Source organism: Cnephaeus nilssonii (assembly GCF_951640355.1).
Source record: "Cnephaeus nilssonii genome assembly, chromosome: 24".
NCBI lineage: Eukaryota > Metazoa > Chordata > Mammalia > Chiroptera > Vespertilionidae > Cnephaeus > Cnephaeus nilssonii.
The window spans coordinates 3,018,719-3,043,780 of NC_137095.1; the positions used below are offsets into that span (position 1 = coordinate 3,018,719).

The 25,062-nt window shown below is 53.3% G+C and overlaps 3 pseudogenes across 3 annotated transcripts in view; 1 reads left to right on the forward strand and 2 right to left on the reverse strand.

Moving 5' to 3' along the window:
* LOC307095012 (protein SET-like) overlaps positions 1 to 5,262 on the forward strand; it is a 35,925-nt pseudogene extending 30,663 nt beyond the window's left edge. Inside the window, exon 3 of the transcript in view lies at positions 5,155 to 5,262. The product of the transcript in view is annotated as a protein SET-like (transcript). The remainder of the gene's footprint in view (positions 1 to 5,154) is intronic.
* LOC307094820 (protein SET-like) overlaps positions 1 to 25,062 on the reverse strand; it is a 671,772-nt pseudogene that overhangs the window by 191,993 nt on the left and 454,717 nt on the right. The window lies entirely within an intron of this gene.
* Positions 7,489 to 25,062, reverse strand: part of LOC307095013 (neugrin-like) — a 55,527-nt pseudogene continuing 37,953 nt past the window's right edge. Inside the window, exon 2 of the transcript in view lies at positions 7,489 to 8,189. The product of the transcript in view is annotated as a neugrin-like (transcript). The remainder of the gene's footprint in view (positions 8,190 to 25,062) is intronic.

Sequence of the window (25,062 nt, forward strand, 5' to 3'; positions counted from 1 at the left end):
TCAGTAAAGATATTTCTCTTTACTACCTGAACTGTTTTGGTTATTTTCACTTCCAGGGATGATTGTCAAGCACAATTATGATCTATCTTCATAGAATTAACAGATATTGTTTGAATCCCAATCTTTCTATGCTTTAGGAGGGACAGCATAATACTAGAAAATTGCTCTTTGGCCAATATTGGCTTATAGTGCGTTGCTAGCCAAGGCCTTGAAACAAAGACTGCTTGAATTTGTGGTCCAGTTCGCATGTTTGATCCCTGCACATATGGGGATGTGGGAGGCATCTAATTTTTTTTCTCTCTCATATTGATGTCTCTCTCAATATCTCTCTTCTTCTCCCGCTTCCCAAGTACTCTCTCTCAAAATATCCTCAGATGAGGATTACCAAAAAATCCAAACATTCACCCTGGTGCCCTGAGCTGGGGCCTCTGCCTGCACAGCCCCCCTTTCCTCACTCTTCCCTGCCTTTGCCTGGGATGTTCCCACTGTAGCTGGGCACACTGTGTCCTTCCCAGGGTTTGGAAGAGAGGAGGCCCAGTCAAGGCCCTGGGAGGGATTTGGGTTCTGTGTCTGCCTGAGATGTGCTGGCCAGGGCTCTTCTATCTCCATCCAGACTGCTTCTCCCCACCCGCTAGGCACCTGCCTGCTGCAAATGAACCTGCTTCTGTATCTGGGGGAAGCCCCTTCATACTTTGGACCCCCAAATCAGTTCACCTTTAGAGAGTCCTGCCTCCAGCCAACTCACTCACACCCCTGAGACCCACTGATGTTTAAGTCTCTTTTTTTCCATTTTAGGGGTTATTTTGCACTTTAATTTTATCAAAAATAAAGCACTCCTCTCTCCATCCCCTTACCCAAACAGTCCTGGAGGTAGCATGGATGCTACAGGAAATGGTGCTGTGTATTTTCAATGGTGAGAAAATTCTTCTGTATCTGGTAGAAGCATTTCCAGAAGGAGAGGCTTGGTCTCAATAAAATTCCACGTTCGGATGATGAGTTGTAGTTGGTGTGCCCCCTCCCTAAGTTTTTCCTGTGCATAGAAGACCTGAAATTAGGTGATAGTTCCTGGATTCTGGGGAATAGTGTGTTGCTGGAGGGTGTTGTTGACGGGCAGAGAGTTCGGATGCCTGTGAAGGTGTTCCTACCACCTCATGGGCCAGGTTCCTGGAGTGGGTGGGCTGAGGGAAGGCTGTAGGGATGAGGACTTGAATCCGGTTGGATGGACGGTCAGCAGCCATGGTGGGCATAGGGACACATGTAAAGACCGAAGCTGTGGATACTGTTGAGCCCAACTGTTTCAGATGCTGTAAATTGAGAGTCCCCTGTTCTTGGGAACTGGCATCTAGAGGAGGACAGTCCACAAAGAATGGACCAGGATACCTGTGACTGGTAACAGCAGTATGGGGGAAGGTGAAACTAGCTTTGGTCAGTGGGGACTTCACTGAAGAATTCTGTGAAGGGCTGGCAGGCTCCAGGTGGGAGCCTACAGGGAGCATGCCCTGTGCATTTGCAGGCTGTATGGAAGTCACTCTGGCAGGTTTTAACAGCAAGGATCAGAAAGTGGTAAAAAATAAATAAATGGTGGCCGATTAGGCAGTAGTATTGTGCATCGTCCTGAGCCTGATTGAAAATACAAGTAAATCAAAGAACATCCACTTGGTATTAACAAATTAGATGCAGCTCAGCAGACCATTTACAACAAGGAAGGGCAGAGGAGAATGGCAAGAACTGGGAAGTGGGCTTTCGAGGGACAGCAAGCCAGTGGGTCAAGAGGGTGAGGAGAAAGCTGTGTTGCACCAAAGCTGTGTCCCTTCACGAGGTGGGTAACATCCAACTGCATAAAGGAAAAGCCACAGGGCAGATGGCTGCTGGGGAAACTGGACCAGAGGCAACAGGCCCAAAAGGCTGCCCCATGAAAGGGGCCCAAACAGCATGGTGCTGGGGAGAGCAGAAGAGCAGTTTCATTGTTTTGGTTTGGTTTTGTCTTTGCTTTTATTCTCTAAACCCAGAACACGGGACTTTTCTATTGCAAACACGCACCTGGGGCTTTGGAGCAGGGAGAGAGGCACAGCCTTAAGATGCCTGAGGAGAGGCTGAGGAGGAAAGCAGGGCGGGGAGACATGGCCAAGAGTCTTGCATTGGGACATTTTTTTTTTTTACTTTAAATTCTTTATTTTTAAATTATTACATAAGTCTCGTCTCCCCCACCGCCCCGCCATTGACCTCTCCCTACCTGCTCCTACCCAACAGTACATGCCCTCACCCTCCTATCTAGGTCAACTGGTTATGCTCATATGCAAGCATACAAGTCCTTCGGTTGATCTTTGACACCTTCCCCTCCTATGCCTTCCCTCTCAGTTTGGATGGTCTGTTCAATGCTTCTATGACACCGGCTCTATTTTTGTGCATCAGTTTATGTTCATTATATTGCACAAATGAGTGAGATCATGTGGCATTTATCTTTCTCTGATGGCTTTATTTCCCTTAGCATAATGCTGTCTAGGTCCATTCATGCTGTTGCAAATAATAAGATTTCCTTCTTTTTTACAGCAGCATAATATTCCGTTGTGTAGATGTACCACAGGTTTTTAATCGACTCATCTGCTGATGGGCATTTAGGCTGTTTCCAAATCGTAGCTCTTATAACTACCATCGTGCTGCTATGAACATAGGGGTGCATATATGCTTTCGGATTGGTGTTTCTGATTTTTTGGGATATATTGCTAGAAGTGTGACATACTTAAGCTTCCAAACCTAAGTGCCCATTTCTCCCCAGAAGAGCTGGCCCCTCCCAGTAGGCTCAGGCAGGAGATACTTCCTGCCACACCCTGCATTTTGAGCTTAACAGAAGAAAAAGAGGCAAAGACCATGCTTATGGGTCTGAGTAGACCCAAAGAGCCTTCAGTGTCTTTATAGGAAGAGGGACTGCTCTGTCCTGCTATTTTTGCAACCAGACTGATAAAAACTCCAGGTTGCCAGCTAACCCCATTGGTATATATATAAGAATCTCTGACCAACCAAGGCCAGAGCAATATTTTGGAACACACATGGAGGAGCAACTCTGGGTGAGGAAATAACACCCATCTTATTCCCTGAAAGAAAATCAGCACCATCTCCACCTAAAGCCCTGTCAGAAACAGATGCTTGAGTCATTCAGACTGACAGCCAGAGGACAGGCAAAGAGGGCAGATTGGCCCTGCCTGCTTGCAGCCATGGCCTGTGCATACAGACACAAGCAGAGGACCTATGTATCTCTTGCAGCTTCAAACGGGGAGCTAAAAGCCAAAAGACAGTGACTGACAGGGGCCAGCACCTCAATACCTAACAGGAAGCCCAGGATTAGCAGACAGAACAGAAGAGTGGGGTCCTACACCAGCAGCCATGGGGCACTAAAACTCAGCTAAAGTGAATGACACTTCACCTTTTCATTTTAATTATTTAAAAAATTTATTATTGTTTTTACTTTTATCTTTTTTGCACCTTTTTCTTTCTCACTTCTCTTATTCCCGTTTTTCATCTTTTACCCAATTTAGGTTTTCTATTTCATTTCATTTTTCCTCCTTTTAAATAATAAATCTACTTTATCTGATTTATTGGTGTGTTTTTATTCTAGTCTCTGTTGGTTTATTCATATATCTAATTTCCTCTTCCCTGATCCTACTCTATTCCCCTTCTCTTTTCTTTATCTTCACTATGCTTTTGATTTTTTTTCTCTCTTGTCTTGCTCGTCTCCCAGTTTTTTACTTGCTTCATTTCTTAAATTTAGGCCTTTCTGTTGTCTCCTCTAATCTCCTTTTCAAAAAAACAAAAACACAAAACATGATTGATCTTGTTTTGTGTCTTTGTTTGGATCTGGAGTGTGTGGGATTCATGCTGGGGGCCCAGCACCTCCAGCCAGAGGGATTGCCTCTGCAGCCCCCAGAAATGACCTCTGTGAGCCCCTCTTTTCCGTGGCAGGTCCTAGGACAGGTGGGGAACCTGGGCAGCTGGCGGGCCTGCTGGAGACTCCTCTCCCCCAAATGATGCATCTCCAAGGCTTCCTTAGGGACATGGCCTTTTGATTTTTTTAACCTTTTCATTTTTTTTAAATAAAATCAAAAGGTTAAATTTCAGAGAGGAAGGGAGAGGGTAGAAACATCAATGATGAGAGAATTATGGATTGGCTGCCTCCTGCACACCCCACACTGGAGAGCAAGCCCGAACCACGGGCATGTGCCCGGACCAGGAATCGAACCCTGACTACCTGGTTCCTAGGTCGATGCTCAACCACTGAGCCATGCCGGCCTGGCTGATGTGATTGTTTTATATCCACTGATGTTTGGTCACTGCTTTTACAAATGTGTGGATGGTGGGAAAGAGAGATGCCACCATCTTTAGAGTTTATTCCTTTCAGCTGTTTGTCTCAGGGAAGGCTGTCATAGCGGCAAGAACCTACAGGGGGCGCTGCCCTAGGTCCCTCTTGTCTGAGAAGAGCAGGATGTACTTAGTCTCCTGACTGGACTTGAGCAGAAAGGACCCCAAGAGACACGTCAGTGAGGGAGCCGCTCATCCGCTCAGTGTCACTTTCCCTTGTCATAGGAAAAGCTGGATCTCTGTTTCCACATGGATGATGAACTTTATTTTTATTTTATTAAAGAAACATTATTTTATTTGTTTATTTATTTTTGGTTAATCCGTGCCCGAGGATATTTTCCCATTGATTTTTAGAGAGAATGGAAGAGAGAGGGAGAGACCGAGAGAAACATCCATGTGAGAGAAATGTTGATTGGTTGCCTCCTGCGGTTGCACAGACCAGGGCCCAGTCAGGGAGGAGCCTGCAAGCAAGACACGTGACTTTGACTGGAATTGAACCCGGGACACGTTGGTCAGCAGGCCGACACTCTCAGATCAATGAATTTTATAGCATAAAAGAAAATCTCCTGAGAATATCCTCTCCATGGGATAGTCAGCATTTGATTTAGTTAAAGCACATTTACAATCAGAACTCCATGAGCACATGTGCGGCCGGCATCGCTAACTCTATACACCTGGGCCTGCGTGATGCTCACCAGCTCTTGTGACATTAAATGAGCCGAGGCGGACAGGGCCTCCCTGCAAGGCCTGGTCCCTGGGCTCATGTCCCGCCTCCAGGGAGTAACATCCCCTTCCCTGCAGGTAGAGGAAGTGGCCCAGTGGGCCCTGGTTATGCAGGTGACTCTAGACTATCACCAGCAGTTGGCCAACATCCTGCAGATCCTGCAGAGGAAGATGCTGATGCGATAAGAGCCTCCCGCAGGTACGGGAACCACTCCCTCTGGCTCTCTGCCTCTCTGTCTCCCCCGTCCCATTGTCCCGTTCTTCTTCTTTTTTAAAATAAATTTTTATTGATTTCAGAAAGGAAGGTAAAGGGGGAGAGAGAGAAACATCAATGATGAGAGAATCATTGGTTGCCTTTTGCACGACTCCCACTCGGGATCTAGCCTGCAACCCGGGCCTGTGCCCTGATCGGAAATCGAACCATGACCTCTTGGTTCATAGGTCGATGCTCAACCGCTGAGTCACGCCAGCCCAGCTGCTCTAGACTTTTTTGAAAATGAATGAAATCCTATGGAGTGTGCGCAGTAACCCACAGCGTAAAGGTGAGGGGTAAACAAAAAACTACCCAAATGTTTGGCCAGGGTTGGATAACGGAAAATTGCTTCATGGAGTACTAGCATAATGAATAGATGTGGAGGGGTGGTAAATACTCTCATCATGATTAGTTTCAAAATGGCAAAATGTTGGCACTGAACATGGGCATGCTAGGATATTTCAGTAGCACATCATTATATTTTATTACAAACATGCTGATGCACTAGGTACAAATATACTCAAGAAATTCATGATAAAATAGTAAAATAATGGAAGGTGGCAAGTTTTAATCATTTTTTAAACTTTGATTTAAGTGTAATTGTCTTAAAATATACATTCAAAACTATATTTTTATTTCAGTAAGTGAGGGGGATAGAGAGAGAGAAAGATGAATGATGAGAGAGAATCACTGATAGGCTGCCTCCTGCATGCACCACAATATGAATCCAGTCCACCACCTGAGCATATGCCCTGACCAGGAATTGATCAGAGACCTGCAGGGTCATAGGTTAACACTCAACCACTGAACCACGCTTCCCGGCTCTCCTAAGATTTTCAGGGATCCCATGCAACCTGCAACCAGGGTAGCAATGAGCAGTGGCAGCTCATCCTGGCCTAACCCCTGAATCTGCGCTCAAGGCCTCCTTTCCTCTGAATGCCCAGTGAGCTCACAGCAGCCTCGCTTTGGCTCATTTATTTCCCACAATGTTTCTAGAGAGTGAAAGGAGCCACCTGTTTCCTGTTCTATCTCTCTGCTGCTTCCTGTTCTATCATAAGGCCTACGTTTTTTCATTATCCCCAGTTTCAATTAATGTACCCTCAAAATCTTCTGAACTTGTGCAGTGAAATCTTTTTGAACATGAAGTAATGAACTCTAAAACTACAGACCAAGGTGAGGCCGACCTGCTCCGGCTGCTTCCTGTTCCTGAACACAGGTGTGCCTGGGACATCTTCTACACAACAGACCGAGGCATGATTTTGCTTAGAGGACTTGGGAGAAAACGTGATGGTCTTCACTCAAATTGGTGTTGTTTAATCAAATCAATTTTAAAGCTCTTCTTTATTGATTTTTTAGAGAGAGAGTGAGACAGAGAAACATCAATGCTGAGAGAGAATCATTGATCAGCTCTCTCCTGCATACCCCCTACAGGGATGGAGCTCCCCAACCTAGGCAAGTGCCCTGACTTGGAATCCAACTAGAGATACCTTGTTTCATGGGTCCATGCCCAACCACTGAGCCATGCCATGTGGGCAAATGATCTTTTTTATTGTTGGCTCTATTACAAATAGACCCAATTTCCCCATCCTCATCCCCCTTTGCCTCCCACTTCCCTGCCCCCACCATTTCTAAGCACTCAGCACATTACTGTCTATGTGCATGGACTATGCATATATGTATATACTTATTTTTTGCTGCATTTCACTTTACTTTGCACAAAATGAATACAACCAATTGACTAAGCAGCTCCAGAACTGTTGGTGTTCATTAATCAAGAAGTAAACGATGTCAGAAGGAACACTTTTCAATTCCTTCCATGGACATATTATAAAGACAACAAACTCCTAACATATGTGACACAGGCTGGTTTTGACACATAGAAAGCCTAAGCAAGAAGGGTGAGTACTGAATATCCACATGGTCAGACCAGGAGCCATGCTCCAGAAGCTAGACTACACCTAGACTGTTATTCACGCTGCCCACATATACATCTGCCCTGTGAAGTTCACTGTCCCTTGTCAGACTGAAATCCAAGCGGCTCCTTCCATTTTCAGGCTCATCATTTCCAAGGTGGACAATCCACACACAGAAATCCAGGCAGCTCCAATCTGCTTGCTCAGCTGTATTTTACATGACACCTCCACCACCCAGGCTCCAGGTCAAATTCTGTACAGGAAGTTCCCATTGTCGTCAAAGAACTCTCGCCCCCTCTGTACTACCTTGATGCTGAAGTCCTGCTCACCCAGTTCTCTTGCCTTCAATGCTGCCAGCTCCTTCGCACTTGGCAATCCATCACTGTCAGTGCCTCTGGCGCCCTCACACCCACTGGTGGAGTACTTCTGCAGCTCTCTGTGCTGACCTTGGGCTGCAGCAACAGGCACAAAGCTTTCATTCTCCAGGCTCTGGGCTCCTTTATTCCTTCCCTTCTGTCTCCTCGGGAGGTTTGTACTCTGAGTATTCAGTTCTGTCACCCTCAGAGCTGTGCTGTGACCATGGCCTTGGGATGAGGCTTCAGCTCCTGACACAGGGCGGCCTGCAGAAAGCAGCTCCCAGGCATCCCCAGGGCCTGGAAGCTGGCGGAGCGAGTGGGCAAGCCCAGCTTTCTGAAGGACCTTTTGATCCTGCTTCAGTTTCTTCTCCAATGTGGGCACAAACTTGCTTTTTAAAACCTTCTGATCACATCGGAGCTAACATCCAAGCCTTCAGCCAATCTGGGAACTGACCAGGACTCTGGAAATTCTTCGTGTAAATACCGGATCTGCTCCCTGGCTTCATGGTCAGTCCTGGGAGGGGCCCCTCGGGCCTCCATTTGCCTCTGAATTTTCTGGAACAGGATGGCTTTTTCTGTCGTCTCAGGACGCTGGGGGAGAGAACCTAAGGCAGAAGCCATGCGTGGGAGCAACATGGGTGGTTGAAGTGTCTCAGCTGAATCAGGGGGTGCCCAGCCCTCGTCTCTTTGTTCATGAAAAATGAGACAGAGGGCTGGAGACCCGGACACAGACTTTATTGGAGGAGAAGACCCCTGCTGGGCTGCCTCCCAAAGGAAGAGAGCACGTGTGCAGAGGTGAAGGCGCCTTTTGAGGGGAGGAAAGCTAAGGGATGGGGCTTAGGGTAGTCGGCACATGCTGATTGGTGGTTTCATGTAAGGCACATGATTAGGGACTTAGGATTGGGGGGTTAGGGTATTTGCAGGTGCTGATTGGTGGTTCAATGTACAGTCCATATAAGGTGCCTGGTTAGGTGCTCAGGAGTGTTTGGGCTGCAGGTGGAGTTTAGGACATTCTCCATCCATCAGTTGGGGGAATGGAGGATCTATCAGTTCACTGCTCCCGAAATCTAACACCCACAACAGCAGCCCCCGAGGAAGGCGAGCTTTCTAAACGGGCGATGAAATACGTCCCTGGTGAAGGGACCGTGGTTCCAAAGGAGCCGAACACCTGCCCCTGTGCCTCTGATGAGGGAAGAAGCAAGGCCCTGCTTCAGTCTGAGGGCCCAGGAAGGAGCCGGTACTGTTACCGAAAACTGGAGAACCAAGCTGCAGGCGCTAACCAGTCCGCGATGGGGGACTGGTCAGGCAGCTTCGGGCGCTAACCCATGCCGCCTGCCCTGGTCCGTGATCTATGATCGGGGCTTGGAGTGTGCTGCCGCCAAGCCCGATCAGGGACTTGGTCAGATAGCTGCAGGCGCTAACCAGTCCCCGATCGAGGCCTGTGGTTGGATCCCTCTATGAACTCTGGCTTAGCCTGGGTTTGTGGACGGAGACTTCCATAACCTCGACCTGAGGCCAGGCCTGTGGTTGGAGCCCTCTATGACCTCTGACTGAGGATGGGAATGTGGATGGAGCCCTGCATGACATCGGATTGAGGCTGAGCCTGTGGACAGAGCCCTCTATGACCTCTGCCTGAGGCTGGGCATGTAGATAGAGCCCTCCATGTCCGCTGACTGTGGCTGAGCCTGTGGATGGAGCCCTCCATGATCTCTGCCTGAGGCTGGGCATGTGGATGGAGACCTCAATGACCTCTTTCTGAGGCTGGGCCTGTAGATGGAGCCCCTGGAGCCTCAGACTAAGGCTTGACTTGTGGACATAGCCATCTATAACCTCTGATTGATGCTGGGCATGTGGACAAAGCCCATTATGACCTATGACTGACGCTGGGCCTGCGGATGGAGCTCTCTTTGACCTCTGACTGAGGCTGGTCCTGTGAATGTAGCCCTCTATGAAGTGTGACTGAGGCTGGGCCTGTGGACGGAGCCATCCATGATCTCTGCCTGAGGCTGGTCCTGTGGTTGCAGCCCTCCATTACCTTGGACTGAAGCTGGGCCTGTGGACGGAGCCCTCTATGACCTCTGACTGAGGCTGGGCCTATTGACAGAGCCCTTCATGACCTCTGCCTGAGGCTGGAACTCTGGATGGAGCCCACCATGTCTTCTGACTGAGGCTGAACATCTGGATGGAGCCCTCTATGACCTCTGACTGAGGCCGGGCCAGTTGTTGGAGCCCTCAATGACCTCTTTCTGAAGCTGGCCCTGTGGATGAAGCCCCTCATGACCTCTGACTAAGGCTGTATCTGTGGATGCAGCCCTCTGTGACTTCTGACTGAGACTTGGCCTGTAGTTGGAGCCCTCCATGACCTCTGCCTGAGGTTGGGCCTGTGCACAGAGCCCTCTATGACCTCTGACTAAGGCTTGGCCTGTGGATGGAGCCCTCCATGACCTCTGATTGAGGCTGGGCCTGTTGATAGGGCACACTATGTCCTCTGATTGAGACTGGGCCTGTGGACAGTCCATTTTGACCTCTATCTGAGGCAGGGCCTGTTGTTGGAGCCCTCAATGACCTCTTACAGAGGTTGGTCCTGTGGACAGAGTTCTCTTTGACCTCTGCCTGAGGCTGGGACTGTGGATGGAGCCCCATGACGTCTGCCTGAGGGCGTACCTTTTGTTGGAGGCTGCTATGACACCTGACTGAGTCCTAGCCTCTGGACGGAGCCCTCCATAACCTCTGACTTAGGCTGTACTTGTGAATGGAGCCCTCAATGACCTCTGACTGAGTCTGTACCTGTGGATGGGGTCCACCATGACCTCTGACTGAGGCTGGATCTGTGTACTGAGCCCTCCATGACCTCTGCCTGAGGCCAGACCTGTGGATGGAGCCATCCATCACCTCTGCCTGAGTAGAGTCCTATGGATGGAGCCCTCCATGTCCTCTGACTGAGGCTGGGCCTGTGGATGGAGCCCTCCATGACCTCTTACTGAGGCTGGGGCTGGGGATGGACTCCTCTATGACCTCTGCCTGAGAAAGTCCTGTGGATGGAGCCTTCTATGACCTCTGACTGAGGCCAGTCCAGTGGATGAAGCACTCCATGACCTCTGTCTGAGGCTGGGCCTGTGGATGGAGCCCCTATTGACCTCTTACTGTGGCTCTCCCTGTGGATGGGACCCTCTATGACCTCTGACTTAGGCTAGGCTTGGGATTGGAGACCTCCATGATGTCTGACTGAAGCTGGGCCTGAGGATGGAGCCCTCTATGAGCTCTGACTAAGGCTTGGCCTTTGGACATAGCCCTGTATAAACTCTAATTAAGGCTGGGCCTGTGGACAAAGCTCATTATGACCTCTGCCTGAGGCTGGGCCTGTGCATGGAGCCCTCTATGACCTCTGACTGAGGCTGGTCCTTTGGACGGAGTCCTCCATGACCTTTGCTTGAGGCTGGGCCTGTGGATGGAGCCCTCAATGACCTCTGACTGAGGCTAGTCCTGAGGTTGGAACCATCCATGACCTGTGAATAAAGCAGGGCCTGAGAACGGAGCCTTCTATGACCTCTGCCTGAGACCGGGTCTGTGGATGGAGCCTTCCATGTCCTCTGACTGTGGCTGGGACTATGGATGGAGCCCTCCATGAACTCTGCATGAGGCTGGGCCTATGGATGGAGCCCGCTATGGCCTCTGACTAAGGCTTGGCTTGTGGACGTAGCCCTGTATAACCTCTGATTGAGGCTGGTCCTGTGGACATAGCCCTCTATAACCTCTGATTGAGGCTGGGCCTGCGGACAAAGACCATTATGATCCCTGCCTGAGGCTTGGCCTGTGGATGGAACCCTCTCTGACCTCTGCCTGATGCCTGGCCTGAGGATGGAACCCTCTAGGACCTCTGACTGATGCTGGCACAGTGCGTGGAGCCCTCCATGACCTCTATCTGAGGCTGGGACTGTGGACAGAGCCTTCTATGACCTCTGATTGAGGCTGGGCCTGCGGACAAAGACCATTATGATCCCTGCCTGAGGCTTGGCCTGTGGATGGAGCCCTCTCTGACGTCTGCCTGCGGCTTGGACTGTAGATTGAGCCCTCCATGACATCTGATTGAAGCTGGGTGATTGGAAGGAGCCCTCTATGACCTTTGCCTAAGGCTGGGACTGTGGATGGAGCCCTCCATGACCTCTTCATGAGGCCGGACCTGTGGTTGGAGCCCTCTATGACCTCTGACTGAGGCTGGGCCTGTGGATGGAGCCCTCCATGACATCTGACTGTGGCTGGGCCTGTGGATGGAGCCCTCCATGACGTCTTACTGAGGCTGGGGCTGGGGATGGAGCCCTCTATGACCTCTGCCTTAGAAGGGCCTGTGGATGGAGCCTTCTATGACCTCTGATTGAGGGTGGGCCTGTGGACATAGCCCTCTATAACCTCTGATTAAGGTTGGGCCTGTGGACAAAGCCCATTATGACCTCTGCCTGAGGCTGGGCCTGTGGACGGAGCTCTCCATGACGTCTGCCTAAGGGTGGCCATGTGGATGGAGCCCTTCATGTCCTCTGACTGAGGCTGGGCCTGTAGATGGAGCCCTCTATGGCCTCTGCCTGATTCCTGGCCTGATGGTGGAGCCCTCTATGACATCTGACTGTGGCCGGGCCAGTGGTTGGAGCTCTGTCTGAGGCTGGGCCTGTGGACAGAGCCCTCTCTGACGTCTGCCTGAGGCTTGTACTGTAGATGGAGCTCTCCAGGACATCTGATTGAAGCTGGGTGATTGGAAGGATCCCTCTATGACCTCTGCCTAAGGCTGGGACTGTGGATAGACCCCTCCATGACCTCTTCATGAGGCCAGACCGTGGTTGGAGCCCTCAATGACCTCTTTCTGAGGCTGGGTCTGTGGATGGAGCCCCTCATGACCTCTGACTAAGGCTGTATCTGTGGATGGAGCCCTCTATGACCTCTGATTGAGGCTTGGCCTGTGGATGGAGCCCTCCATGACCTCTGATTGAGGTTGGGCCTGTGGACAGGGCACTCTATGTCCTCTGATTGAAGCTGGGCTGTGGACAGAGCCAATTATGACCTCTGCCTGAGGCAGGGCCTGTGTTCGGAGCCCTCAATGACCTCTTACAGAGGTTGGTTCTGTGGACAGAGCCCTCTATGACCTCTGCCTGAGGCTGGGACTGTGGATGGAGCCCTCCATGACCTCTGCCTGAGGCCGTACCTGTTGTTGGAGGCTTCTATGACCCCTGACTGAGACTGCCCTGTGGTTGGGACCCTCCATGACATCTGACTGAGGCTAGATCCATGTACTTAGCCCTCTATGACCTCTGCCCGAGGCCAGGCCTGTGCATGGAGCCGTCCATCACCTCTGCCTGAGTATAGTCCTACGGATGGAGCCCTTTATGACCTCTGACTGCGGCTTGACCTGTGGATGTTGCTCTCTATGACCTCTGACTGAGGCTGGGACTGTGGATGGAGCCCTCCATGACCTCTGACTGTGGCTGGGCCTGTGGATGGAGCCCTCTATGACCTCTTACTGAGGCTGGGGCTGGGGATGGAACCCTCTATGACCTCTGCCTGAGAAGGGCCTGTGGATGGAATCTTCTATGACCTCTGACTGAGGCCGGTCCAGTGGTTGGAACACTCCATGACCTTTGTCTGAGGCTGGGCCTGTGGATGGAGCCCCTATTGACCTCTTACTATGGCTTTCCCTGGGGATGGGATTCTCTATGACCTCTGACTTAGGCTGGGCTTGTGATTGGAGACCTCCATGACCTCGACTGAAGCTGGGCCTGAGGATGGAGCCCTCTATGAGCTCTGTCTAAGGCTTGGCCTTTGGACATAGCCCTCTATAACCTCTTATTGAGGCTGGGCCTATGGACAGAGCCCTCTATAACCTCTGATTAAGGCTGGGCCTGTGGACAAAGCCCATTATGACCTCTGCCTGAGGCTGGGCCTGTGGACGGAGCTCTCCATGACCTCTGCCTGAGGGTGGCCCTGTGGATGGAGCACTCCATGACCTCTTACTGAGGGTGGGGCTGTGGATGGAGCCCTATATGACCTCTGCCTGACGTTGGGCCTGTGGATCGAGCCCTCCATGACCTCTGCCTGAGGCTGGGCCAGTGCATGGGCCCTTCATTTCCTCTGACTGAGGGTGGGCCTGTGGATGGAGCCCTCCATGACCTCTGTCTGAGGCTGGGCCTGGGGAAGAAGCTCTCCATGACCTCTGCCTGAGGATAGTTCTGCAGATAGAGCCCTCTATGACCTCTGAATGAGGCTGGGCCTGTGGATGGAGTCCTCTATGACCTCAGACTGAGACTAGGCCAGTGAATGGAGCCCTCCATGACCTCTGACTGCAGCTCGGTCTGTGGACGGAGGCCTCTATGATCTCTGACTGAGGTCGGGCTTGTAGATAGAGCCCTCTATGACCTCTGATTGAGGTCAGGCTTGTGGATGGAGCCCTCCATTACCTCTGACTGAGGCTGGGCCTGTGGATGGAGCCCTCCATAACCTCTGCCTGAGGATAGTTCTGCGGATAGAGCCCTCTATGACCTCTGACTGAGGCTGGGCCTGTGGAGGGAGCCATCTATGACCTCTGACCGTGGATGGGCATGTGGACGGAGCCCTGCATCACCTCTGACTGAGGCTGTACCTGATGATGGAGTCCTGTATGACCTCTGACTGACATCCAACCAGTGTTTAGAGCCCTCTGTGACCACTACCTTAGGCTGGGACTGTGCATGGAGCCCTCCATTACATCTGATTAAGGCTGGGTTTGTGGATGGAGCCCTTCATGTCCTCTGACTGATGCTGGGCCTGTAGATGGAGCCCTCTATGAACTCTGCCTGATTCCTGTCCTGTTGATGGAGCTTCCTATGACATCTGAAGGATGCCGGGCCAGTGGTTGGAGACCTCTCTGATCTCTGGACAGAGCCTCCATGACCTGTGACTGAGGTTGGGCCTGTGGATGGAGCACTCCATGTCCTCCACTGAGACTGGGACTGTGGATGGAGCCATCTATGACTTCTGACTGAGGCTGGGCCTGTGGATGGAGCAGCTCATGACCTCTGACTGAGGCTGTACCTGTTGATGGAGTCCTCTATGACCTCTGACTGAGGTCCTGCCAGTTGTTAGAGCCCTCTATGACCGCTATCTGAGGCTGGGACTGTGCATGGAGCCCTCCATTACATCTCATTAAGGCTGGGTTTGTGGACGGAGCCCACCATGGCCTCTGATTGAGGCTGGGGCTGTGGACAGAGTCCTCTATGACCTCTGCCTGAAGCTGGGAATGTGGATGGAGTCCTCGATGACATCTGATTGAGGCTGGGCCTGTGGACGGAGCCCTCTATAACATCTGACTGAGGCTGGGCCTGTGGATGGAGCCCTTCATGTCCACTGACTGATGCTGGGCCTGTAGATGGAGCCCTCTAAGAACTCTGTCTGATTCCTGGCCTGTTGATGGAGCTCCCTATGACATCTGACTGAGGCCGGGCCAGTGGTTGGAGCTATCCATGACCTCTGTCTGAGGCTAGGCCTGTGGACGGAACCCTCTATTACCTCTGACTAAGGCTTCGCCTGTGGATGGAGCCCTCTATAACCTCTTATTGAGTCTGGGCCTGTGGATGGACCCCACCATGACCTCTGCCTGAGGCTGGGCCTGTACATGGAGCCCTCTATGACCTCTGCTCTGATTCCTGGCCTGTTGATGGAGTGCTCTATCACATCTGACTGAGGCCGGGTCAGTGGTTGGAGCTCTCTCTGACCTCTGTCTGAGTCTGGGCCTGTGGACAGAGCCCTCTATGACCTCTGACTGACTCCTAGCCTCTGGACAGAGCCCTCCATGATCTCTGTCTGAAGCCGGGCCTGTAGATGGAGCCCTCCATGACCTCTGACTGAGGCTGGGCCTTTGAATAGAGCCCTCTATGACCTCTGACTGAGGCTTGGCCTGTGGATGGAGCCCTCCATGACCTCTGCCTGAGGCTGGGCCTTTGTATGGAGCCCTCTATGTTCTCTGACTGAGGCTTGTCCTGTGGATGGACCCCTCTATGTTCTCTGACTGAGGCTGGTCCTGTGGATGGACCCCTCCATGACCTCTGCCTGAGACTGGGCCTGTGGACAGAGTTCTCCATGTTCCCTGACTGAGGCTGGGCTTGTGGATGGAGCCCTCCATGACCTCTGCCTGAGGCCGGTCCTGTGGATGGATGCCTCCATTACCAGTGAATGATGGTGGGCCTGTGGATGGAGGCCTCTTTGACCTCTGACTGAGGCTGGACATGTGGTTGGAGCCCACCATGACCACTGACTGAAGCTGGGCTTGTGGACTGAGCCCTCCATGACCTCTGCCCGAGGCCAGGCCTGTAAATGGAACCGTACATGACCTCTTCTTGAGTATAGGCCTGCAGATGGAGCCCTCTATGACCTGTGACTGAGGCTGGGTCTGTGGATGGAGCCCTCTATCACCTCAAACTGAGGCTGGGCCTGGGGACGGAGCTCTCCATGACCTTGGCCTGAGGCTAGTCCTATGGATGGAGCACTCCATGAACTCTATCTGAGTATACACCTGCGGATGGAGCCCTCTATAATATCTGACTGAGGCTGGACCTGTGGATGGAGCCTCTATGACCTATGACTGAGTTTGGGCCTGTGGACGGATCCCTCCATGTCCTCTGACTGAGGCTTGGCTTGTGGATACAGCCTTCTATGACCTCTGTCTGAGGCCGGGACTGTAGGTGGAGCCCTCCATGACCTCTGACTGAGGCTGGGTCTGTAGATGGAGCTCTCCATGACCTCTGGCTCCATCTGCGCCTGCGGATGGAGCCTTCTATGACCTCTGACTGAGGCTTGACATGTGAATGGAACCCTCTATGACCTTTGCCTGAGGCCGGCTTCTTGGATGAAGCCCTCCATGACATTTGACTGAGGCTGGGCCTGCGGATGGAGCCCTCCATGACCTCTGACTGAGGCTTGGCCTGTGGTTGGAGCCCTCCATGACCCCTGACTGAGGTTGGGCCTGTGGATGGAGCACTACATGTCCTCTGACTGAGAATAGGCCTGTGGAGGGAGCTCTCTATGAACTCTGACTGAGGCTGGGCATGTGGACGGAGCCCTCCATGACCTCTGTGTGAGGCTGGGCCTGTTGACTGAGCCTTCCATAAACTCTGCCTGAGGCCGGTCCTCTGGATGGAGATTTCCATGTCCTCTGCCTGAGAGTAGGCCTGCAGATGGAGGCCTCTATTACCTCTGACTGAGACTGAGCCTGTGAATGGAGCCCTCTATGACCTTTGAATGAGGCCTGTCTGTGGACGAAGTTCATGACAACTGCCTGAGGCTGGGCCTGTGGATGGAGCCCTCCATGACCTCTGAATCAGGCTGGGCCTGTGGATGGAGCCCCTATTGACCTCTGATTGAGGCTGGGATCTGTGGATGGAATCCTCTATGACCTCTGACTGAGGCTGTTCCTGTGGTTGGAGCCTTCCATGACCTCTGACTGAGGCTGGGCCTGTTGATGGAGCCCTCCATGACCACTGACTGAGGCTGGGCCTCTGGATGAAACCCTCCATGACCGATGCCTGAAGCCGGGCCTGTGCTTGGAGTGCTCTATGACCTCTGCCTGAGGTCGGGCCTGTTGATGGAGCCCTCTATGATCTCTGACTGAGGCTGGGCCTGTGGACTGAGCCCTCCATGAACGCTATCTGAGTATACACTTGCGGAGGGAGCCCTCTATGATCTCTGACTCAGGCTGGACCTGTGGATGGAGCCTCTAAGACCTCTGACTGAGGCTGGGCCTGTGGATACAGCTCTCTATGACCTCTGTCTGAGGCCGGGCCTGTAGGTGGAGCCCTCCATGACCTGGGACTAGAGGCTGGGCCTGTGAATAGAGCCCTCTATGACCTCTGACTGAGGTTGGGCCTGTGGAAGGAGCTCTCCAAGCATCTGCCTGAGGCTGGGCCTTGGATGTAGCCCTCTATGACCTCTGACTGAGGCTTGTCCTGTGGTTGGCGCCCTCCATGACCTCTGGCTAAAGCTGGGCCTGCGGACAGACCCTTCTATGACCTCTGACTGAGGCTTGGCATGTGGATGGAACCCACTATGATCTCTGCCTGAGGCCGGATTTTTGGATGAAGCCCTTCATGACATTTGACTGAGGCTAGGCCTTTGGATTGAGCCGACTATGACCTCTGCCTGAGGCCATGCCTGTGGATGGAGCGCTCTATGACCTCTGACTGAGGCTGGGCCTATGGATGGAGCCCCCTATGACCTCTGACTGAGGCCGGGACAGTGAATGGAGCCCTCCATGACCTCTGACTGCAGCTCGGTCTGTGGACGGAGGCCTCTATGATCTCTGACTGAGGCCGGGCTTGTAGATAGAGCCCTCTATGACCTCTGATTTAGGTCAGGCTTGTGCATGGAGCCCTCCATAACCTCTGCCTGAGGATAGTTCTGCGGATAGAGCCCTCTATGACCTCTGACTGAGGCTGGGCCTGTGGGTGGAGCCCTCTATGACTTCTGACTTAGGCCGGGCCAGTGAATGGAGCCCTCCATGACCTCTGACTGCAGCTCGGTCTGTGGACGGAGGCCTCTATGATCTCTCTGAGGCCGGGCTTGTAGATGGAGCCCTCTATGACCTCTGATTGAGGTCAGGCTTGTGCATGGAGCCCTCCATTACCTCTGACTGAGGCTGGGCCTGTGGATGGACCTCTCCATGACCTCTGCCTGTGGCTGGGCCTGCGGATCAAGCCCTCCATGACCTCTTAATGAGACTGGGCCTGTGGATGTAGTCCTCTATAACATCTGCCTGAGGCCAGGCCTCTGGACGGAGCCCTCCATGACCTCTGACTGAGATTGGGCCTGTGGATGGAATAATCCATGTCCTCTGATTGAGCCTGGGCCGGTGGAGGGAGCCTTCTATGAACTCTGACCGCGGATGGGCATGTGGACGGAGCCCTCCATGACCTCTCACTGAGGCTGGTTTTTTGGTTGAAGCCCTCCATTACCTCTGATTGAGGGTGGGCCTGTGGATGGAGGCCTCTATCACCTCAGACTGAGTCTGGGCATGTGGATGGAGCCCTCCATGACCTCTGTGTGAGGCTGGGCCTGTTGACTGAGCATTCCATGACCTCTGTCTGAGGCCGGTCCTGTGGATGGAGCTCTCAATGTCCTCTGCCTGAGAATAGGCCTGCAGATGGAGGCCTCTATTACCTCTGACTGAGGCTGAGCCTTTGAATGAAGCCCTGTGATTGAGGCTTGGTCTGTGGAAGGAGTTCTCCATGACATCTGCCTGAGGCTGGGCCTGTGGATGGAGCCCTCCATGTCCTCTGACTGAGGCTGGGCCTGTGGATGTAGCCCTCCATGACCTCTGAATGAGGCTGGGTCTGTGGATAGAGCCCTCTATGCACTGCCTGAGGCCTGGCCTGTGGATGGAACCCTCTATGACCTCTGACTGAGGACAGACCAGTTGTTGGAGCCCTTTATGACCTCTGTCTGAGGCTGGGCCTGTGTATGGAGCCCCTATTGCCCTCTGATTGAGGCTGGGATCTGTGGATGGAATCCTCTATGACCTCTGACTGAGGCTGTTCCTGTGGTTGGAGCCTTCCATGACCTCTGACTGAGGCTGGGCCTCTGGATGAAGCCCTCCATGACCTCTATCTGAGTATACGCCTGCGGAGGGAACCCTCCATGACCTCTGCCTGAGACTGGGCCTGTGGACAGAGCTTTCCATGTTCATTGACTGAGGCTGGGCTTATAGATGGAGTCCTCCATGACCTCTGTGTGAGGCTGGGCCCTCCATGACTTCCGCCCGAGGCCAGGCCTGTGGATGGAGCCATCCATGACATCTGATTGAAGCTGGGTGATTGGAAGGAGCCCTCTATGACCTCTGCCTAAGGCTGGGACTGTGGATGGAGCCCTCCATGACCTCTTCATGAGGCCAGACCTGTGGTTGGAGCCCTCTATGACCTCTGACTGTGGCCTATCCTCTGGACGGAATCCTCCATGACCTCTGCCTTAGGCCGGGCCTGTAGATGGAGCCCTCTGTGACCTGTGACTGAGGCTGGGCCTGTGGTTGGAACGCTCTTTGACCTCTGCCTGAAGCCAGTCCTGTGGATGGACCCCTCCATGAACTCTGCCTGATGCTGGGCCTGTAGACGGAGCCCTCCATGATCTCTTACTGAGGCTGGTGCTGTGGATGGAGCCCTCTATGACCTCTGCATGAGGCTAGGCGTGTGGATGGTGCCCTATATGACCTCTGACTGAGGCCTGGCCTTTGGATGGAGCCTTCTATGACCTCTAAGGCCGGGCCAGTGGTTGGAGCCCTCCAAGACTTCTGTCGGAGGCTAGGCCTCTGGAAGGAGTCCCTATTGACTTCTGACTGTGGATGTACCTGTGGATGGAGCCCTCTATGACCTCTGACTGAGGCTGGGCCGTGGATGGAGCCCGCTTTGGCCTCAGACTAAGGCTTGGCTTGTGGACATAGCCCTCTATACCCTCTGATTGAGGCTGGCCCTGTCGACATAGCCCTCTATAACCGCTGATTGATGCTGGGCCTGTGGACAAAGCCCATTATGATCTATGACTGACGCTGGGCCTGCGGATGGAGCTCTCTATGACCTCTGACTGAGGCTGGTCCTGTGAATGTAGCCCTCTATGAAGTGTGACTGAGGCTGGGCCTGTGGACGGAGCCCTCCATGTCCACTGACTGAGGCTGGGACTGTAGATGGAGCCCTCCATGATCGCTGCCTGAGGCCGGGCCTGTGGATGGAGCCCGCTATGGCCTCAGCCTAAGGCTTGGCTTGTGGACATAGCCCTCTATACCCTCTGATTGAGGCTGGCCCTGTCGACATAGCCCTCTATAACCGCTGATTGATGCTGGGCCTGTGGACAAAGCCCATTATGATCTATGACTGACGCTGGGCCTGCGGATGGAGCTCTCTATGACCTCTGACTGAGGCTGGTCCTGTGAATGTAGCCCTCTATGAAGTGTGACTGAGGCTGGGCCTGTGGACGGAGCCCTCCATGTCCACTGACTGAGGCTGGGACTGTAGATGGAGCCCTCCATGATCGCTGCCTGAGGCCGGGCCTGTGGATGGAGCCCGCTATGGCCTCAGCCTAAGGCTTGGCTTGTGGACATAGCCCTCTATACCCTCTGATTGAGGCTGGCCCTGTCGACATAGCCCTCTATAACCGCTGATTGATGCTGGGCCTGTGGACAAAGCCCATTATGATCTATGACTGACGCTGGGCCTGCGGATGGAGCTCTCTATGACCTCTGACTGAGGCTGGTCCTGTGAATGTAGCCCTCTATTAAGTGTGACTCAGGCTGGGCCTATGGACGGAGCCCTCCATGACGTCTGCCTGAGGCTAGGCATGTAGATAAAGGCCTCCATGCCCTCTGATTGAGGGAAGGAGCCCTCTATGACCTCTGACTGAGGCTTGGCTTGTGGACATAGCCCTCTATAACCTCTGATTGAGACTGGTCCTTTGGACACAGCCATCTATAACCTATGATTGAGGCTGGTCCTGTGTACAAAGGCCATTATGAGCCCTGCCTGAGGCTTGGCCTGTGGATGGAGCCCTCTATGACCTCTGACTGACACTGGGCATGTGGACGAGGCCCTCAATGTCCTCTGACTGAGGCTGGTCCTATGGTTGGAACCCTCCATGACCTCTGACTGCAGCTGTGCCTGTGGATGGAGACTTCTATGACCTCTGCCTGAGGCCGGGCCTGTGGATGGAGCCCTCCATGTCCTCTGACTGAGGCTGGGACTGTGGATGGAGCCCGCTATGGCCTCTGACTAAGGCTTGTCTTGTGGACATAGCCCTCTCTAACCGCTGATTGAGGATGGTCCTGTAGACAAAGGCCATTATGAGCCCTGCCTGAGGCTTGGCCAGTGGGTGGAGCCCTCTATGACATCTGCCTGATGCTGGCCTGTGGATGCAGCCCTCTATGACCTGTGACAGAGGCCAGGACAGTGGGTGGAGCCCTCCATGACCTCTATCTGAGGCTGGGACTGTGGACAGAGCCTTCTATGACCTCTGATTGAGGCTGGGCCTGTGGACAGGGCACTCTATGTACTCTGATTGAGGTTGTGCCTGTGGACAGAGCCCATTATGACATGTGCCTGAAGCCGGGCCTGTGGTCGGAGCCCTCTCTGACCTCTCCCTGAGTCTTGGACTGTGGATAGAGCCATCCATGACATCTGATTGAAGCTGGGTGTTTGGAAGGAACCCTCTATGACTTACTTATGCCTGAGGCTGGGACTGTGGATGGAGCCGTCCATAACCTCTTCTTGAGGCCATACCTGTGGTTGGAGCCTTCTATGACCTGTGACTGAGGCCTATCCTCTGGACGGAGCCCTCCATGACCTCTGACTGAGGCTGGACCTGTGGTTGGAACCCTCTTTGACATCTGCCTGAGGCCGGTCCTGTGGATGGAGCCTTCCATGTCCTCTGACTGACGCTGGGCATGTGGACGGAGCCCTCATTGACCTCTGACTGAGGCTGGTCCGGTGGTTGGATACATCCATGACCTGTGACTGAAGCTGGGCCTGAGGACGGAGCATTCTATGACCTCTGCCTGAGACTGGGTCTGTGGATGGAGCCACTATTGCCCTCTGACTGATGCTGGGCATGTGGACTGTGCCCTCAATGACCTTTGACTGAGGCTGGTGCTGTGGTTGGAACCATCCATGACCTGTGACTGAAACTGGGCCTGTGGACAGAGCCTTCTATGACCTCTGCCTGAGGCCAGGCCTGTGGATGGAGCCCTCCATGTCCTCTGACTGAGGTTGGGACTGTGGATGTAGCCCTCCATGATCTCAGCCTCAGGCCGGGCCTGTTGATGGAACCCTCTATGGCCTCTGACTAAGGCTTGGCTTGTGGACATAGCCCTCTATAACCTCTGATTGAGGCTGGTCCTGTGGACATAGTCCTCTATAACCCCTAATTGAGGCTGGGCCTGTGGACAAAGACAATTATGACCCCTGCCTGAGGCTTGGCCTGTGGATGGACCCCTCTATGACCTCTTCCTGATGCCTGGCCTGTGGTTAGGGTCCTCCATGACCTCTGACTGAGGCTGGATCTGTTTACTGAGTCCTCCATGACTTCTGCCAGAGGCCGGGCCTGTGGATTGAGACCTCCATCACCTCTGCCTGAGTATAGTCCTGCGGATGGAGCCTTCTATGACCTCTGACTGAGACTGGGCCAGTGGTTGGAGCCCTTTATGACCTCTGTCTGAGGCTGTGCCTGTGGATGCAGCCCCTATTGACCTCTGCCTGAGTCTGTGGCTGTGGATGGAGCCCTCTATGACCTTTGACTGAGGCCTAGCTTTTGGGTGGAGACCTCTATTACCTCTGAATGAGGCCGGGCATGTGGTTGGAGCCCTCCATGATTTCTGTCTGAGGATAGGCCTGTGGATGGAGCCCCTATTGCCTCTGACTGAGGCTGGTCCTGTGGACGGAGTTCTCCATGACCTTTGCTTGAGGCTGGGCCTGTGGATGGAGCAGTCCATGTCCTCTGACTGAGGCTGGTCCTGTGGACGGAGTCCTTTATGACCTTTACATGAGGCTGGGCCTGTGAATGGAGCCCTGTATGACCTCTGACGGATGCTGGGCATGTGGACGGAGCCCTCAATGACCTCTAACTGAGGCTGGTGCTGTGGTTGGAAACATCCATGACATGTGACTGAAGCTGAGCCTGAGGACGGAGCCTTCTATGACCTCTGCCTGAGACTGGGTGTGTGGATGGAGCCCTCCATGTCCTCTGACTGAGGCCTGGCCTGTGGATGGAGCCCGCTATGGCATCTGACTAAGGCTTGGCTTGTGGACATAGTGGACATAGCCCTCTATAACCTCTGATTGAGGCTGTTCCTGTGGACATAGCCCTCTATAACCCTTGATTGAGGCTGGGCCTGTGGAGAAAGACCATTATGACCCCTGCCTGAGGCTTGGCCTGTGGATGGACCCCTCTCTGACCTCTGCCACATGCCTTGCCTGTGGATGGAACACTCTATGACCGCTGACTGAGGCCGGGACAGTGCGTGGAGCCCTCCATGACCACTACCTGAGTCTGGGACTGTGGACAGAGCCTTCTATGACCTCTGATTGAGGCTGGGCCTGTGGACAGGGCACTCTATATCCTCTGATTGAGGTTGTGCCTGTGGACAGAGCCCATGATGACCTCTGCCTGAAGCCGGGCTTGTGGTCAGAGCCCTCAATGACTTCTTCCTGAGGATGTGCCTGTGGACAAAGCCCTCTATGACCTCTGCCTGAGGATGGGACTGTGAATCCAGCCCTACATGACATCTGATGGAAGGTGGACCTTTGGACGGAGCCCTCCATGTCCTCTGACTGAGGCTGGGCATGTGGAGGGAGCCCTCAATGACCTCTGACTGAGGCTCGTCCTGAGGTTGGAGCCCTCCATGACGTCTGACTGAAGCTGGGCCCATGTATGGAGCCCTTTATATCCTCTGATTGAGGCTGGTCCTGTCGTTGGAACCCTCCATGACCTCTGACTGAGGCTGGTCATGTGTAGGGAGCCCTTAATGACCTCTGACTGAGGCTGGTCCTGAGGTTGGAGCCCTTAATGACCTCTGACTGAGGCTGGTCCTGAGGTTGGAGCCCTTAATGACCTCTGACTGAGGCCTGGCCTGTGGATGGAGCCCGCTATGGCATCTGACTAAGGCTTGGCTTGTGGACATAGTGGACATAGCCCTCTATAACCTCTGATTGAGGCTGTTCCTGTGGACATAGCCCTCTATAACCCTTGATTGAGGCTGGGCCTGTGGAGAAAGACCATTATGACCCCTGCCTGAGGCTTGGCCTGTGGATGGACCCCTCTCTGACCTCTGCCACATGCCTTGCCTGTGGATGGAACACTCTATGACCTCTGACTGAGGCCGGGACAGTGCGTGGAGCCCTCCATGACCACTACCTGAGTCTGGGACTGTGGACAGAGCCTTCTATGACCTCTGATTGAGGCTGGGCCTGTGGACAGGGCACTCTATATCCTCTGATTGAGGTTGTGCCTGTGGACAGAGCCCATGATGACCTCTGCCTGAAGCCGGGCCTGTGGTCAGAGCCCTCAATGACTTCTTCCTGAGGATGTGCCTGTGGACAAAGCCCTCTATGACCTCTGCCTGAGGATGGGACTGTGAATCCAGCCCTACATGACATCTGATGGAAGGTGGACCTTTGGACGGAGCCCTCCATGTCCTCTGACTGAGGCTGGGCATGTGGAGGGAGCCCTCAATGACCTCTGACTGAGGCTCGTCCTGAGGTTGGAGCCCTCCATGACGTCTGACTGAAGCTGGGCCCATGTATGGAGCCCTTTATATCCTCTGATTGAGGCTGGTCCTGTCGTTGGAACCCTCCATGACCTCTGACTGAGGCTGGTCATGTGTAGGGAGCCCTTAATGACCTCTGACTGAGGCTGGTCCTGAGGTTGGAGCCCTTAATGACCTCTGACTGAGGCTGGTCCTGAGGTTGGAGCCCTCCATGAC